Source organism: Peromyscus californicus, unplaced genomic scaffold (genome assembly GCF_007827085.1).
Source record: "Peromyscus californicus insignis strain IS unplaced genomic scaffold, ASM782708v3 Scaffold_9__1_contigs__length_137607984, whole genome shotgun sequence".
Taxonomy (NCBI): Eukaryota; Metazoa; Chordata; class Mammalia; order Rodentia; family Cricetidae; genus Peromyscus; species Peromyscus californicus.
Window position 1 is genome coordinate 45,776,881 of NW_026294617.1, and position 15,300 is coordinate 45,792,180.

General features: G+C 46.6%; 1 pseudogene; it reads right to left on the minus strand.

Moving 5' to 3' along the window:
• Positions 1-763: 763 nt before the first annotated feature.
• On the minus strand, positions 764-1,853 carry LOC128106577 (P2Y purinoceptor 3-like; annotated as a pseudogene).
• Between the last annotated feature and the right edge of the window lie 13,447 nt (positions 1,854-15,300).

Below are 15,300 nucleotides of genomic sequence, written 5' to 3' on the forward strand. Positions count from 1 at the left end.
CCTATACTTCCTGCCTAGCCAATGGCCAATCAGTGTTTTATTTATTGACTAATCAGCAACACATTTGCCATACAGAATATCCCACAGCAGGCCCCTGCCTTGCATGAAGCCCTGCTTTGATTCTGATCTGGATGGGTGTTCTCCAGCAGGGTGAGCTTGCCAATAACCTAATGTGCTGGGCTTCAGCCTCCTGACTGTGACCAGGCGAACAGCACCAACCCTCGGGGCTGCTGTGAGGCTTCGATGCACTGCCCTGTTACACAGGAAAGGCTCCCCTCACTCCACCCTTCACTCACTCATTCACTCAGCCTCTATCTACCGAGCAGCACTCTGCAGGGCCCTGAGACTGGGGTTGGGGGTCAGCAGTAAGACGAGGTTCCCCCTCCTGTTAGAACCCGTGTACCAATGGGATCAGATGCATCAGAGATAAATAAATGAATGAACAAGTCCAGGTACTAATAAATCTTCCACAGACAATAGGTTAGGGAAGGAAAAAGAGTGACTGGTTTAGGGGGTGAGGTCAACATTAGCTGTGGGGAGGGGTGCGGCAGAGGCTTCTGAGATCCTGACCTTTGAACTGAGGCCAGAATGACAAGATATCAATGTCTGCTCACTTTTGGTTTGGTGGCTCCCTCTGTAGCCTTATTTTCAAATCTCTCGCCATTTCTACAAAATCCTTCTTGCCAGCGCCTCTTTAGGAAGGCTTCAGCTCCTCTCCCACCAACTAGCCCCTGTTCTGTGTCTACTTCTTTCTTTCCAGAGCTCATCCTGGCAGTGGCCGGATCTGCCTAGCCCTAGGTGCCCCTTCTGCCACACCAGTGGGCTGCTCACCCACCTTGTTCTGTCTCAGTTTCTGGAGGAGCTGGGCTCTGTTGTTGCCCCGTGACAGGAAGTACAGGATGGGATTGAGGCAGCTGCTCAGACTGACCAGAGGTCTGCAGATCTTGTAGGCCATGCTGGCTGCCAACAAGAGTTGGCAGTCCTGTGATTTCCAGAAGCGGTTGACCAAGAAGAAGGATCGGGCAATGTGGAAGGGCACAAAACAGAGGGCAAAGAGGCTACACACCAGCAGGATGATCCGAATGGACTTCGCACGGACCATAGAGCCTGTCTTTGGGAGAGCCTCCACTGGGTGTGCGAGGCTCCTGACCATCCGAGAGTAGCACACCAGAATGATCAAGGAGGGAAAGACGAAACCAGACAACATCAGAACCATGCTGTAGGCAAAGAAACGATCAAAATTCTCCGGCCTGGCTGTGTCATAGCAGATCACCTGGCCATTTACATAGCTTGTGTTGGAGAAGACCAGCGTGGGCAGCAGTTGGAGAATGACCAGGGTCCAGGTGGCAGCAGCCGCTCGCCATGCATGCCGGCGAGTCCGGTAGGACAGTGAGCTCAGGGGGTGGCACACGCCTAGGAAGCGGTGCACAGAGATGCAGGTCAGCAGCAGGATGCTGCTGTAGAGGTTGGTGTAGAAGAGGAAGCGCACCAGCTTGCACAGCATCCCCCCAAAGAACCAGGTGTCGCCCACCGAGTAGGTAATGATGAGGAAAGGCAGGCTCAGTATGTAAAGCAGGTCAGCCACCATCAGGTTCATCAGATAGATGGTGGCACAGCTCCAGGGCTTGGTTTGGCTGCAGGAGAGCCATAAGACGGCTCCATTGAGGGGCAGCCCTAGGATGAAGACGAGGCTGTAGGTTAGCGGTAGGTAGACTTGCTTGTACCTCTCTGAGAAGTAGCAGGCACCTTGCTCCTTTGAGGCATTCAGGTCTAGCTTCTCCATCTCCAGGGAGGCTTCCTCTAAGATGCCCTCTACTTCTGCTTCCCCTGGGAGGAAGCAAAACAGACACAGTTCAGCATTAGGACCTCAGTTGGGAGCTAGCCTCCATTGACCTGGCATTCAGCTTTGCTCCCAATCTCAGAGTCCTTACTTGAGCTCCAGGAGATAGAGTTAAACCTGATCTCAAACTGAGCTCCGGATGTCTGGGGCTCAGGGGTCTCACATTGCCTTGTCTGGTCTCTGCTGAGGGCAGAATTGTGACAGCACTGTCATTTAAATGGGGCCCAGAGAAGTGCCAGTTGCATGCCCCCTCCCCCTTGTTAGAACCCTTTGCATAGACTCAGGAACTCTCTTAGGGGAGACACTCCATCTGAGAGGGTGCTGCACCCCCAGGGTGATTGGATACTGCCCACAGTCTGGTGCTAGCCACATATACCACTGTGGATCGGAGAGTGGCCCAGGGCTTTCAGGAGGATTAGGGAAAACACAGGTTTTGCCTATAGGCGCCGCGGGAGGATTGTGATTTGTATCCCTTTCAGGATTTATTAACTGCCTATTTGAATACTGAGGACTATTTGCTTATTAGCCATCTCAACCTCCTGAACATTTAAGGAAACAATTTTGAACTGCGAAGCCAGGTGCAGTTTCTTCCTTATTGCTATCCAGGCTGACAAAAAAGGATGGGCCCCAGCAACAACAGAGACTCTGTGTGTGTGTGTGTGTGTGTGTGTGTGTGTGTGTGTGTGTGTGAGAGAGAGAGAGAGAGAGAGAGAGAGAGAGAGAGAGAGAGAGAGAGAGAGAGAGAGAGAGAATGTGTGTGTCGGGGGCAGGGAGAAGAGAGGAAGAGGCTGACAAAACAGGTCCAAAGGATGGGCCCCAACAGCAACAAAGACTGTGTGTGTGTGTGTGTGTGTGTGTGTGTGTGTGTGTGTGTGAGAGAGAGAGAGAGAGAGAGAGAGAGAGAGAGAGAGAGAGAGAGAGAGCGCCTGTGAGCCTGAAGGTCCCTTTAGGTAAGTCTGTGTGGTCAGTCAATTAGCATGGAGCCCAGGCAGGGGCTTGAAAGCTGTCTAAGTCCAAGATTTAACATTCAGCACTTCCTATTTAGACAACTAAAATGAGGAGTGGAATAAAGTCAAGGTGGTGGTGTACACTTCTATTCACACTAGAAGGGAGGCCTGGGCAAGATCAGTCGAACCCGAGCCTGAGGCCCAGCTGAGCAATACAGCAAGACAAGCAGCCAGACAACAAGGAAGAGCAAAGCGTGGCAAGAGAAAAGCTTAAGGGAGGTAATCTGGTGGCTCACCCGACTGTGGACAACTGTACTTACTATACAGAGCTGCATTCACAATGGAAGCAGCAGGATGGAGGCCGAGCAGAGGGCCAAGTGGGTAACAAGTGTGCTGTGCAAGCATAAGGACCCGGGTTTGATCCCCAGATCCCTGGTCTGAACAAAAGCCAGGCAAGGTGGCACACACTTACAATCCCAGGGTTGGGAAGGTGGAGACACGAGCCCCAGGGGCTGGCAAGCCAGTCCAGCCTCCTTGGTAAGTTCCTGCCCAGCTTAAGCTCTCATCTCCATCAAAATAAGGTAGAACGTCAAGTCTCCTGTGACACTTAACTGCTGGCCTCCACAAGCGTTTGTGCAGGCATGCGTATCACACACACACACACACACACACACACACACACACACACACACACACATACGATGAAGAAGACACCATCTTTGCTCTCCAGGATCTCACACCTTAGTGGGGAAGTTAGAAATCAATACAGCTAGTTATAAGATCTGAGAAATGGTCACAAAAGCCATGGGAAAGTGGCAGGATATAGCCACTGAGGGCACTGAGTGAGGCTTCTTAAAACAGACAGTGCCTGGGGACGATGCTTCTGTGAGGAGGGAGATTGCTAAGCAGCACAGTGATGGAGTAAGGCCGGTGATGGTTCATCTTGGGTATGCACTTGACTGAGTTAAAGGATACCCAAAAAGCTGATAGAACACTGCTTTAACTTTATCTATGAAAGTGCTTCCAGAGGGGACTGCCATTTGAATCAGTGGGCTAATTAAGGAAGATCCTCCGTCACCCAGTATGGCACCATCTAATTGGTTGAGGGCCCAGAAAAGACAAAAATGTAGATGAAAGGGAAATCTACCCTCTTCACTGGAGCTGGAAGTCTGGTCTTCTACTCCTGGGCATCAGAGCTCTAGGCTTCCTGGCCTCTAAACTCCAGGACTTTTTTCAGGGACCCCTGTGGTGATATTGTGTTCCCCAAAATATTGTGCACCCTAATAAACTTATCTGGGGTCAGAACAGAACAGCCACTACACATAGAGGCCAGAAAATGGTGGCACATACGCCTTTAATCCTAGGATTCCAGAGACAGAGATCCTCTGGATCTATGTGAGTTTAAAGCCACACTGGAAACAGCCAGGCATGGTGACTCATGCCTTTAATCCTAAGAAGTGATGGCAGGAAGCAGAAAGGTATATAAAGCATGAAAACTAGAGCTGGTTAAACTTTTAGGCTTTTGAGCAGCAGTTCCGCTGAGACCCATTCGGATGAGGACACAGAGGCTTCCAGTTTGATGAAACAGGATCAGCTGAGGAATTGTCAAGGTGAGGTGGCTGTGACTTGTTCTGCTTTTCTGATCTTCCGGTATTCACCCCAATACCTGGCTCCGGGTTTGTTTTCATTAATAACACCCTTTAGGATTCATGCTACAGACCCCCATTTCTCAGACGTTTGTACTCAGACTGAGCTCTGCTACCAACCCCAGTCCCCAACATCCGGTCATCACAGTGTTGGACATTTCAGACAGCATGATCAACGCCTCTAATAATTCCCAGGTGATCTCTCTCTGCATTCTTTCGGTCCTGACCATCTGGAAACCCTTCTCACGGATGTATTTGAAGAAGATATTGATAACGCCATAGGGCTGAACCGGGAGCAGGAAGAACCAGTCAGGCCAGGACGGCTGTTGTAGGGTGTGCAGGTGAGTCATGTGCCCCGGGGAAGGCCAACCAGGATGGACAGAGAGCAGGGAGCTGACCGGAGACATACTACTGAGGCTGGAGTGCCAGGCCTTGGGCACGATGCACAAGCCCGAGGAGGAGTTGAGGCTTTCGGGTTCTTGAGTGTTGGGGACTTGCATGGTGAGGCCCAGGCCTTGGGGGCACAGTGGAGATTGGCTCCCGAGGTTGTGGGAGATGGAGGTTCTTTGTGCCTCAGGGTGATAACAGCTCATCGCTTCTCTGACTGGCTTTAAAATCTACCGGACAAGAAGAAGAAAGCTTTTTGTTTGGGAGAGGGAAATAAATGTAGTTTTTATTCATTTCGTTCCCTATAATCATTCCTGCTGGGGTGCTGACAAATGCTTAGTTATTTTTAGTGAGGCTGCCTTCCCAGCTCAGTGTGGGCTCTCAACAGGAAACTGAGACTCATTGCGGGCTCTGGCAGGCCAGGCCTTTCACATGTGACTAACCTTGAGAATCCAGCATTACCACTGTTTTACTGACAAAAGTCAGAGAACACTTTAGGGTACTTTGTGGGCCTCAATCTGATGGGCAATCCTCTGGTTGGCTCACTGACTTTGGCCCCAAACAAGACCTCTAGGGTGTTGTTTATAGTACTCAGAAGGCTGAGGCAGGAGGATTGTGAATTTGAGGCTAGCATAGGCTACACACAGAACAAGTAATTGGTCATTCTAAATTACATGGCAAGATTCTGTTTCAGATGATGATGATGATGATGATGATGATGATGATGATGATAAATACACCAAAGTCTCATCCACTCTTTTAGGTAGAGATACAAATTTAAATCTAAGAGTTGATTTTAGGGTTTAGTATTTTTCCTGCGTCTGAGAAAACATATTTTCGAGGTGATAGGGATTGAAGTCAGGACTCATGCCTGTTAAACACTACTGAGCTACAGCTAGTCCCTGAAGACCCCTCTGTAACAAACAAAGCCATTTAATGGAGGCTCATAAATATTCCAAGACAGTAATTGTTTATTTTTACCGAGTTATGTTTTCCAAAAATCATTGGCAAACTTATCTGTTTATGTGTCAATGTATGTACTTACCTGTTGACACACTTATATGGTATATATCAATTTAGTATTTGTTTACAAAAAATAGTCACTCACTTAACAACATAATTATTTGTTTTTATTGTTTATTTTAAATGGGGCAGTGTAGGTACAGTTAATTCTATGGTGGATTAATTAGCAATGTTTTACTTGAATTTAATTTTGTTTCCAATCCACTTGATAGTTTGCTGCTATTTCGACAACTGACCACTGGATGGCAATAGAGACCACAGGCAGTTTTCAACCTTCCCTCCTGGCCCTCATGCAAATGAAAACCCGGATTGGGGTTGGGCTTCTGTCCACAGCATGGACGTGTAGAGAAGCATGTAGAGAAGACACAATTCATTGAGGACTGCCCCCACAATACTCCTACCAATCAACCCGTCACTTATCACTGAATCCACAGTTACTATGTTGATTTCACACAAAGAAACAAGAGTCTCAGCTGAGAGTAGCCCTTTATTGTGGGTGACTGTTGTACAGAATATTCTGGGAGGTAAGCATGGAAGACATTATTCTCTTCACTGTGCAGTCAAGAAGCTAAGGTTCAGAGAAGCTCACTGAAATTGTGTCTTGTGGGGGCAGTTGATGCAGGGCAAGCTTGGACTTCTTTTTACAAAACCAGATCTCAGGAGAACATTTCCTTATTTCTCTCCCTCCACCACAATGCCCCCCCCCCCCCCCATGCCAAAGCAAAGCTTGGAATGAAATAGCAAGTCACCCATATACACACACATACTCACTCGCTGTTGTATTGCCTTCATTATGTACAACAGAATCTGACCTCAAATCAGAAAAACAACTTAGAAGAACTCAGTAGTTCCCCTTTATCCTGGATTTTACTTTCTGTGATTACAGTTGTAAGAAGCCAGCTACAGTCCAAACATATTAAATGGAAGATTCTAGCAATACAAAGTCCCTAACTTTTAAACTGTGTGCCATTCAGAGCAGCATGTTGAATTCTCTTGATGAATGGACCTGCTCTGTCAGGTATATACACTCTGCAGAAGCTCCCTGCCTGTCCGTCACTTGGTAGCCATTTAGGTTCTCTGAACTCTGAAGTCAGAAATTTTAGCTTCAGTGTAAGATGTGAAAAACTAAAATGAAACACCAATAACAAAAACCCAGCATTGCAGCATCACTGTATGGTCAAGGAAGCTCTGTCGGTGTCTCTAAACTTAGAACCCTAAGAGATTATGTCTAAGAAAAATTTTCTTCTTCCCTTTTTATTTAGTATCAAAGATCTTTAAATATATCATGCCTCATGTGCCATGTATGAAGAAATAAAGATTGGTTTGGTGTAGGGCGAGAGAGGAAGTCAGTTTTAGAACCCGAGATAAAGTCGTTCAAGTCCTCAGAGAGACAGGATCCTTTTCTCCACCCATCCTCACCCCAAGGCAGAGAGCACCTCTAGTAACTTGCAATGTAAAAGCTAATATGGATACCCCAAAGCTATTCCGTGGGAAGGCTCACTCTGTCAAGGAGGGGGGCAAATAGTGTTGTCTTAGCTTGTGTCACACAGGAAGCAGAGTCCTGGCTACATGTGCTACCATTTTTTGAGGGACACAGAGGGGCATGAGGAACAGCATGCCCACAGAGGGAGCCAATATGAGGATTGAAGATATGTGTTACTGAGGTGGTCCCCACAAAGGGCAACAGAGTGCCTGGCTCTAATGGACTGTCCCCTGAGAATCTGAGCCATCTCTGTGGCCCACGTGCAACTTCTGCTGGTCAGGGACAGGAAGGGGAGAACAGTGGTCCCCATGGTGCTGTCTCCTGCTGGTCAGACCCACACTGCACAGGGACATCTGCACTGTTCTTTCTGTGTTTTAGAGATGCAAGTTCCTCGGATGGGTCCATGACAGCTGATGCTGGGAACGTCCTGCAAATATAGAGGGGCCCTGGGGAGAGGAGACAGTATGAGAATAAGCTTTGGCTTTTGTCCTGAGACTTGCTTTACAACCATCCCTTGAGATGTTCATCTTTCTCTCCTTACACATTGTTTCCACTTGGGAGAGGAAAGGCTTCTGTATACCCCGACCCAGATCTTTCGATATGAAGCGATTGTTCCAGCATATTTCTTTCTATCTTCCCAGATATTTGTGTCACAGTTTTTTTCCTATTTCATACCTTATTTTCCTGACTTAGTGGTATATAAATGTCCATATTTATTTTTTTTTTTTTAGAAATAAAAGTTTTTAATTTTGTTTCCTGACAGGATTTTGCTGTATGGTTCAGGTTGACCTTAGACTGGCAATCCTCCTGCCTATAGGTGAGGCCACAACACCAGCCTCGTTCTTGGTGTGAATACAGTTCTGCTTATTGTTTCTTCGTGCTTTGGGATTTCTGAGACAGCTTGAGGATTGCTGCGTTGGTGTGTGGAAGCCTTTTCCCTTTAGGCGGGTTGGGTTTGATCCTCCTAATAGGTTGGGTGTCTCTCTGAACCTTCTGTGTGTCTGCCTGTGTACAGGAAAAGCATGACAATATGGTGGGACGTGCAGTTTGAAAAGTCACTGTGCCTGCTGTTGGAAGAGCAGAGAGCTGCTTCAGTGAGGTAAGGGGGCACCGTGCCAGTCTAGGAGAGACTGTGATGGGTGGAGTCCGTGAGGTGCAGGTGGCAAGTGAGACTGAATGGGGGACGAACAGAATGTAGGAGGAGGGAGGCCGAACAGACTTCTCCCCATATCAACAGGTGCCTTAGCCTTCTCTTTTATTTCTCTACTTCATGCTTCTCTGTTCAGTTTTTGCATCCTCCTAACCTCCCATGATTCTCCCTACTCCCAGCAGGTATGACAACCTGTGACCTCTGGGCTGCATACACCCAGGATAGCTATGAATGTGGCCCAACAACAACAACAACAAAAAATCTTCCTTTAGAATTATGAACTTCTTTTTTTTTTTTTGGTTTTTCGAGACAGGGTTTCTCTGTGTAGCTTTGCGCCTTTCCTGGAACTCGCTTTGGAGACCAGGCTGGCCTCGAACTCACAGAGATCCGCCTGGCTCTGCCTCCCGAGTGCTGGGATTAAAGGCGTGCGCCACCACCGCCCGGCTAGAATTATGAACTTTTAAGATGTGTTGCAATGTCAAAATGTTGGACAAGCCTGCTAGGGTATCCTTTGGCTTCTGCTCTTGTTGGAGATCTCTCAGTCTCTGCATAGAGCCCCAAAGTGCTCCCAGGATATGGTGACTGGTCCCAGTAGCCGGGCCACTCACACGATGTAGACAAACACTCCCATTGTTTGGCTGTGTGGTCCTTCATAGAACCTGGGGCTGGGGCGATGACACTTGTGGAGTTAGGAGCAGATCACACTTGGTGAATGAATGTCCAGGCCTCGCTGCTCTGGGAGCACAGTTCCCTCAGAAGGGGCTTGTAAGCTGCTGGTTCATGGTATATCCTGAGAGGACAGGAAACATCCAAAAGAGAAGACACGTGCAAAGAACACATTTTCTTTTTCAACCCATTTTTCTTTAATCCTTTCTAAATTATGGGCTTGAGTTCTGAAATATATGACTGTAAAATAAAATGTGGATGGAAAATAATAGTTGAAGTCAGTCTCTAAATGCAGAGTTTCATTTATTAAAAAAAGTATCAGCCAGAGCTTTGCTCTGAGATATTTTGTTTAAGTATAAACCACCATAAATTTGAATTGACTTTCCTATTAGTGATAGAAGGCAGTTATTTATGTTTATGGTAAGAGAACAAAGTGGAAAAATTTGAAGCTGGTTATGTACAAAGCTGATTAAAAATGGTAGATGTGGAGAATGCAAATGAGCCTTGATTTCATGTTCAGTACAACACGTCAGAGGTGAGGTTTCTGAGAGCCCTGGAGTGAAATATGAGGGGAGAGTGTGGAGTTGCAAGGGGTTTCATTTACACACACAGCTTGTGTATTAATATTTTCATTGATTTATTTTCATGCCAATATGTCTTGACATAAATATGGTGATCTATAATGTATTGACCATAAAAGTCAACATTATTTCTAAAGCTGACTCAGGGAGATAAAACCTCATTGTTAGTGCTGATATATACAGTATGCTGCCCTGTTTAAAACTTAACCTATCTTCGCCCGATCCTGACTGAGTTAAGTGAGAGGGGTGCACTGTAAAGGGGCCTAACCTTTACTGCAAGTTATATTTCACGGCCAGTGTCTGATGGCCCAGGACGTGAACAAAAGAGAAGAGCAGAGTGTGTGCTCAAGACCTCAGAAAAGACTGGAAGCTGAGAAGCATGGCAACAGCCTTTATACCTGCTGCTCAGGAGGCAGAGGCAGGAGGATCTCTGCGTCTTCTAGGCCAGCCTGGTCTACATAGCAAGTTTCAAGCCAGCCAAGGCTGTACAGTGAGACCCTGTCTCAAAAAACAAAAACAGAACAAAACCCACGGCAGCAGCAGCAGCAGCAGCAGCAGCAGCAACAACAACAACAGCTATAATAGAAAAAACTGCCAAGGAGAGGAGACAGCCACTTGGCAAACAACTGCCTTCTTAGGGGAAAGGCCCAGGATGCCCCCCGGCCCCCATCCCAGGATGGACACCACGAGCCCTTCACGTCGGTAGTGCCTGTGGTGATGAGTACATGTATACCAGGGCACTCCAGAACAGAACTGATCTTGCCAAAGCTCCGGATGACCTCCAGGGTGTCAAGCTGTAGTGGGAACTCTGCTGACTCACCTGAAACCTCAGTCACCACATACCACCGTTGAACACTCCTTAAGACAGTCCCTTCTCTAGTTTGTCCACTGATGAACGACTTCCTTGCTGGTGAGAAAAATCAATGTCAGAGGCGACGAAGCAAAAATAATAATGTATTGACTCCTATAATCCCTGTGTCCTGGTGGGGCTGGCTGTAGGTAAGGCCTGCAGCGGGAGCCCGCACAGTTACTGCCCATTTCTCGCTTCACTTTCTCCAAGTCTCCTCCATGCTAATATGCCTTCCGCTTGCCCACTTTGTGCCAGAGACTGAACATTTCCATCTACTCATGTGAAAATCCAGTGAGAAAACTGTCTCCGTTCAGAAGTCCTGAGATTAGCCCCCGCCAGTCCTATTATCTTGTCTCAGGTTTTATGTCTATCCTGGAAAAACTACTTGGCTGGCAGAATGACATGCATTGGCTGGCCAAGGCCCTTGTTGAATTCTTCACCCCTAAGACCCAAGAGAGAAATGACTATACCCAAGTCCTGTGCATCGAGAGAGAGACAGAGGCGGGGGATGCAGTTGTCTGAATAGAATATCATAGGGAATATTTTAGCAAAAGATGTGGCACAGCAAACCCAGGCAACACCAGGAGCTTCTCTTTTGTATTGTTTGTGATATCATATTCCCTAATGTGGCCCCTAACAGTGGAGTCCCAGGGCCTCGCCAGCTCCAGGTCTTCTTTCTTCCCAGGTGTGTACTCACTGTCAAGGTAATCATGTCCAGGGCATTGTGAGGAGGGAAGAGTATCCTAGCCTGGGGCACCCTGAGTCAACCTTGGCTAGCACTAGAGTCAATATGGCAGGCCAAGGAACTCAATGAGAAATATTTAATGAGGAATCTCCAGGGGAAAGGAAGGCTGTTGATACAAGTGTTTTGAGAATGAAAAGCACTTACTAGTCCTCATCCTTTATTCCGGTAGTAGGGGCAAGTTTGAAGAATATTTATAAGTAGTTATCCCAGAGACAGGAAGAATCAAGCGAGCTAGCCAGGTGGGCTGTACTCCTGCTAAGGGTTGGAGTGCTCTATACTTGCTCTTCTCATTGTGAAATTGAATTTCTGGCTGGTTTGTTTGCTGGAAAAGTAACGAAATCTGAGTGAGATATTTCTGTCTCCTCCGCAGAGGTTTATTGCAATCCTGGAATATGTTCTTTAACCCAAGGTTCTGGTTACCGTCATGCTGGCTTTGTTTGTCTGTCGTGGAGGACTGCGCTTTTCAGTTTGCATGTCATAAGGAACTGTATGTATGAGGCTGTCTGGAGTAAGAGATCGAATTTATGCTCCTGAGCTGTCACGTGTCCGTCCATCAGCAGCTGTGATGGTCTTGCTGACATTGCAACTTCTCTGCATAAACCCACAACTCACTGTCTGGAGAGAAACCACGAAGGTCCTCTGTCTTAGTTTCCTTATTGTAAGTTTACTTGAGAAAGAGAATGTGTGACTCTGGGAACATATTTTGTAAAGAGTAGACATACTCTTCACACCATCTGTGCCTTGAAGCCCCTAATTCCTGTCAGCATCTCTCTGTTCTTTCCTTTGCGCCCAGACTCTTATAACAAACTCAGAACCACCTGGAGACTTCAGAGACGTCACCACCCAATGGTCAGCCCCAAGCTCCTAATTTCCTTACCCACGAAATCTTCTCTGTGTGCGCATGTGTTTATGTGTGTGTGTGTATTGTGTTTGTGTGTGTGTGTGTTGTGTTTGTGTGTGTGTGTGTTGTGTTTGTGTGTGTGTGTGTTGTGTGTATGTGTTTGTGTGTAGTTTGCCTGTGTGTGTGCCTCTCTCTCTCTTTCTCTCTCTCTCTCTCTCTCTCCCTCTCTCTCTCTCTCTCTGTCTGTGCTTGACCATGTGAATGTGTACACACCTGTATGCTAGAGGACAGCCTCAGGCTGTCACTCCTCAAGTGCTGTCCATCTTAATAAAACATTTTTAAAAATTTATTTGAAAAAAATAATTTCATATATGCACGCTTGCTCACCGACCACTCTCAACTCCTTAACACTTCTGTGCACCCTTCCTCCTCCCCGCAGATCTCTCTCTTCCTCTCATATCTGTTCACTTTGTTTTGGGGCCTACAAGATTAACCAGGGCCATCTGCGTGAATGTAGGTTTCGGAAGTCCCAGTTGGAGCCTGGTAGGCTCAGCAGAGTATACAACTAAAGACAGTGATTGCTCTTCCAGAATCTATCCACAGTCGGTAGGTAGTTCAGGGTCAAAGGGTATGGCTCTGTGACTCCTTCTCCTTCCTTGACCCATTGTTTGAAGTGGGCCTGGTCCAGATAACTCCTAGTTGCCAACTTTGTTGCACCATCCTCTGTACTCCTAAGTTGTGTGGCTAAGAGTCACATCAGTTGCCTGCCGAGGGTCACACTACTTCTACGACAGCAGCATGGACTTTAGTGCTGGATTCAGTATGTCAGGCAGATTAGGAGTTAGTGCAGGACAACACATACACGCAGGCCTGTGTACATCTTCACACATACCTCCTTAGGTATGGTGTAGCCAAGGTCCAGAAACATGTGAGAGAGGCGGGTGGTATGGGAGGCAGGAACAGATGCAGCGAATTTTAATAGAGCCTTTCCTAGTCATTAGGCTCCTCATTTGGATGCCGATTCCAAGCAGGCTATGTCTCTGATGGGTTTGAGAGAAGAGGCAGGTGTTTTGCTCATATCTTTGGTAGATAGGCCTCACTTTGACATGTAGCATTTTTGCACAGTGTGTGTGGCCTTCCTGGCTTGAAGTAGCCCAGCATCATCAAGGCTGTACCATCATTGAAGGGAATCAATTTTAGGAAAAACATGCCTGTTCCTCACTCCCCAGCATGTTAGGAATCTTGTTTCTCAGCAGTCCTGCTCCTCTGGCTCTGATTCTGTCTGCAACATTACGAAACTGAGTTGGTCCTAGGTCTCAAGTCACAAGTCCATTTCTTTGAAAGCCAATCTGCTCCTGGAATATGTCACGCTCTTTCGTGCTTCAGAATCCTTGCAACCCCTTCCCCCTGCTTCAAATACACATTCTCAGCTCTTCCTCTTCATGACTGAATTTGTCTTATCCTTAGGATCTCATTGAAAATGTCATGTACCACGAGGGCTTCTAGCTATCTCAGAAACAATCTGTACTGCAATTTCTGACTTTATCAACTTATTTACTTTCCACATTTCCCACAAAAATCTGCTTATTTATATGTTGATTGATTTTTGTCTCTTCCCCCAGCGGAATTATACATCAACTGAAGTCAAGGACCTAGTCTGTGTTCTTACAGTAGCTTGCACATGTAGACACCCAACAGTTACCAGCTACTTTCTTCTAGTTATTGTCTGGTGATAGGTGTCTAACCTGTGGCCCACGGGCTGTGTGTACCCCAGGATAGCCAGGAATGTGGACCAACACAAAATTGTAACCTTGCTTAAAACACTATGAGAGTATTTTGCAATTTTTTTTTGTAACTTGGTTGTGTGGTTGGTGGCGTGAACCTTGTAGATGACAATGACACGTTGCAGTGTCAAATGTTTAGATATGCCTGCAGGGAATGGAGACACATGGCTTACTCTGTTGAAGGTCACACAATTTCTCCCGCAGCAGTGGGATGGACTTTACTGCCGGATTCATATGGATGATGACCTGGTGGCCTCTGAGGCAGCGACTGTTGGCGACTACCATCAGAGATTGGTGTGAAGAGTAGTTTGAGTTGAAGATGCAGCTCAGTGGTAGCATGTCCGGCTAGTATGCACCGGGCCCTGGCTTTGACCCCTAGCACCTGTTAACAAACAGACAGATAAGTAAATAGGTAAATACATAGCATGTAGAGAAGGAAAAACAGCTTGAGATTTTTCTCCAGTTTTGGGTGCCGGATTCTTTGTTGATTCCGTCCTTCACCTTCCTTTCCAGGCACCAGCTGTAATGGAGGCCCTGATGCAGACACAGAATGCCTTCATTTTATACTCACTTTGGTATGCAATGTGCATTCCTGAGAACGATAACTGAAAGTAGCCAACTTCGCAATGAACTTTTCCCACTCTTCTTGGAAAAGAAGTTCTGTGCGATGTGGAAACAAATGTCTCAAAGAAAAGGACTAGCCAGGGAGGTTGGTCTCTTCATTCACAATTTAATGAGTTGTTTAATGACTGGTTAAGCGTCTTTGTTGTTATTGCCACTTAAGTGACAAATGTTAAATGTATCAGTCGGCTTTTCCTGGGTCATGTTACAATAACAAAGAGTTAGTGGTTTACAACAACTATTATTTCTCACTCACAGTGTATCAGTCGTGGGTCAGTCTCAGTTCTTTACTGTTTTTCTTTGTGTTGAGATCCAGGTAAAGGGAACAGTCTCTCTCTGGGGAATTCAGCTCATAGCAGACAAGTGTTCATGGCATAGTCAAGTCTGACCTCAGTGGGACAGTGTAATCCTCTGAAAGGGAGGCAGAGTATACAGCTGAGAATGTTAATATAATCTACTGAATTTTCTGATGAAGATATAAGGTATTGTTGCTGGTGTGTGTATACCTATGTGCTCATGTGTGTATATGGCAAGAATCTGTCAGATGTCTTTCTCTATTACTTTTCATATTATTCTTTGAGACAGGATTTCTCCCTGCATCTCAGCTCATCAACTCAGCTAGACTGCTAACCAGTTAGTCCCAGAGAGTTCCTCATCTCTGTCTCTCCAGAACCAGGGTTAGAAGAATATGTGGATGTGTGCTGTGTCCAGCTTTTTAGGTGGCTGCTGGGAATCT